The 3,290-nt window shown below is 48.4% G+C and overlaps 1 pseudogene; it reads left to right on the top strand.

Moving 5' to 3' along the window:
- The first annotated feature begins 235 nt into the window (after positions 1-235).
- Positions 236-2,331, top strand: LOC140194829 (probable G-protein coupled receptor 139; annotated as a pseudogene).
- Positions 2,332-3,290: the final 959 nt, after the last annotated feature.

Here is a 3,290-nt window from a genome sequence, read left to right as displayed (position 1 = left end):
ACATTGGAAGCGCATTTAATCGGTGGGTCGCCTTTAAGGTTCAGTCACCTTTGTTTGGACAATTTAAGTCTCACAAATGTTCTAACAGTAATTCACGCAATTACTTACAATCTGTTACCGTGGGGATTGCACTTGACTGACGTAATTAGTGCGTAAATAATTTACAACTCTCTATTTTTAAATCTGTTGAAAGCTGTCCCTCTGGAGTCGATAAAGGATATTAAAAACCCCAGGCATGTGCTGCCTCAACATTTCATTCCGAGAGATCGTCTGTAGCACAGGGGGACCAATCACTGCGCAGAGAAAATGCCTGCAATGTGGGATAGGTACAGGACTGCGATGAAAATATTGTACGTGTCCATTGCCGTCATTGGAGTTCCTGGTGAGTGAGCAGAGCAGTTCACGTTTGTTATTTCTGTCTCAACCGCTGTGAATCTGTTTATTACCATTTCACACGCTGACATCTTTCTGATCATTGCACAAATATCCATCAGTGATATCGATCCTGTCAATTCAACTTTCTGATTTTTCAGAGTAAGTGACAGACCAGACTGAAACTCTGTCTCTTCTCTGACTCTTGGTGACATGGAAGGGGTTCGGACGTTGCTCTTGCTTTTAATGACACCATATCCAGAGCCGTTCCAGTGCTGCTCTCCGGGAAGGTGAGACTGGGCGCCTTTTGATGGGACTCTGTCCAAATTTGCCACAATGATGGGGACAGGGAGCTCTCCGGCAAGGGTGACTGGGAGAGTTTTACGTTGTCAACACACTGTTACTGAGTTATTGATCAGGGTGAGCATTGGTCCCGTGCTTCACGTCTCCCTGTGTGGTCTTTAGAGTCTGATTCCACTGCTTGTTGGTCTTTAACTGGGTCTGATTACCCGAACCCGTGTCCAGAATTAATGCATTGACGGAGCCAATCAGTCCCTGGTTACTGACTTGTCGCTACTTTCGCTCTGAGACACGTCGTAAACTGAAGCACCACTTCGTCCTGAAGACGGTCTCGGCTGGAAACGAGAGCTAGTTCAATTCCATGGATGCTGCCTTACCTACCAGGTCCTCTAGTAATTTGTATGTGTTTCTCCCTTCTGTATCCTCGGCCCCATCAAATACAGAGTTTTAAGAAGCCTGTTCATTCACGTTTAAATCAGTGAAACCGGCCCCATCAGCGACTGGAATCGGCATGACCACAGATAATTGCTATTCATGCTGCTCGCTTTTCTCGCTGACGATTTCTCAGCTCGTCTTCTCTCCATATTGAAGAAGGCAGGTCAGAGACATTGTAACCCGTGTCTGATTTCCACCTTTTAAAGACTCTAGTCACTGATCTTTAGCTGAATCTCGATCCCGTGTTACTTCTGGAGAATATGCTCAGGGTAATGTTCTCTTCCTTCTCTCACTCACACACTCACTCTCTCTCCAGTGAATTTAATGGTGATTGTGATCCTGTCCCGGGGAAAGTGCGGCCTCTCTACCTGCACCACTCGCTACCTGGTAGCCATGGCAATAGGGGATCTACTGACCATTCTCACCGAGGTCATTTTGACTCAACTCCAGAATTTTTACTTCCCGTGGAGTTTTCTGGCGATCACTCCAGTGTGCAGTGTTATCGCTGTACTGAGGTCCACAGTCACAGACTGTTCTGTCTGGTTCACCGTCACGTTCACCTTCGATCGGTTTGTCGCCATTTGCTGCCAGAAGCTGAAAACAAAATATTGCACCGCGAAAACTGCGGCCGTGGTTCTAACAACAATCTGCGTTCTGTTCTTTCTGAAAAACATGCCCCGATACTTCATATGGGAATCTCTGTTCAAAATTGATAATGTACCGTGGTTCTGTAAATTGAGGGACAATGTTTTCACTGACCCCGGGTGGGTGGGATATGACTGGCTCGATACGGTTTTAACTCCGTTCCTCCCTTTCGCTGGGATCCTGCTGCTCAACGCTCTGACAGTCAGGCACATTTTAGTGGCCAGTCGGGTCCGTAAGGGGCTGAGGGGTCAGAGCAAGGGGGAGAACCGCAGTGACCCGGAAATGGAGAGCAGGAGGAGGTCTATGGTTTTACTCTTCAGCCTCTCCGGCAGCTTCATCCTCCTGTGGATGACTTACGTTATAAATTTTGTATGTTATCAGGTCTCGGGAAAAGGATTAGATTTCAATGATTCTGAATGGATCCTTTACTACGTCGGGTATTTGCTGAGGAGTTTCAGCTGCTGCACGAACACCTTTATTTACGCGGTTACACAGTCGAAATTCAGGAAGCACGTGATCAGTGCCGTGAAATATCCGGTCACCTCGTTGTTTCAGTTCATTAATAAATACATGTCCTGAGCACAAGCCAGAGGCGGCCAAATGTCTCCATTCCGAGTTCCACCATATCAACTTCACCCTCAGTTATAATTCCCGGGCGGGTTGTCTCATCGACCGATGACTTTAAGGTAGTGTGTGTGTGTGTGTGTGTGTGTGTGTGTGTGTGTGTGTGTGTGTGTGTGTGTGTGTGTGTGCGCGCGCGGATGTGTTTAGGGGGCTGGTTAGGTTTTAGCAACAAACCATCGTCCTGACGACCCTGTATCCCTGTGGCCCAACCAGATGTCAGTCAAAGAACTACACCGGAATGCCGACCACCCACTGGTCTGTGAAAATGCCAATCTTTTCCCAGTCACTCCCATCAACTTCTTTCTGACCTCGTCGAGCTATTCAGGCAATACACTGGTGAACGCAGCAGGCCAGGCAGCATCTCCAGGAAGAGGTACGGTTGACGTTTCAGGCCGAGACACTTCGTCAGGGCTAACTGACGGAAGAGCAAGTAAGAGATTTGAAAGTGGGAGGGGGAGGGGGAGATCCAAAATGTTAGGAGCAGACAGGAAGGAGAGGGATGGAGCCAAGAGCGGACAGGTGATTGGCAAAAGGGATATGAGAGGATCATGGGACAGGAGCCCCAGGGAGAAGGAAAAGGGGGAGGTGGAGATCCAAAATGTTAGGAGAAGACAGGAAGGGGAGGGATGGAGACAAGAGCGGACAGGTGATTGGCAAAAGGGATATCAGAGGATCATGGGACAGGAGCCACAGGGAGAAGGAAAAGGGGGAGGGGGGAAAACCCAGAGGATGGGCAAGGGGTATAGTCAGAGGGACAGAGGGAGTTCCTGCGAGCCTCAGAAGGTCCAAATTGAGAGGATCGAAAACGAATCCTAAAGCCAACTGGAGTAAGTTGGCGGCGGAGACACGTTTCAAGAAAGGATATATGGCTGTGATAGCGAGTCTGAGTGAAAATGTGTCGAAATGTCGAAGGG

This window comes from Mobula birostris, chromosome 3 (genome assembly GCF_030028105.1).
Source record: "Mobula birostris isolate sMobBir1 chromosome 3, sMobBir1.hap1, whole genome shotgun sequence".
Lineage (NCBI taxonomy): Eukaryota > Metazoa > Chordata > Chondrichthyes > Myliobatiformes > Myliobatidae > Mobula > Mobula birostris.
The sequence above is the reverse complement of the archived record's forward strand: the minus strand, read 5'-3'. Positions and strand labels throughout refer to the sequence as shown.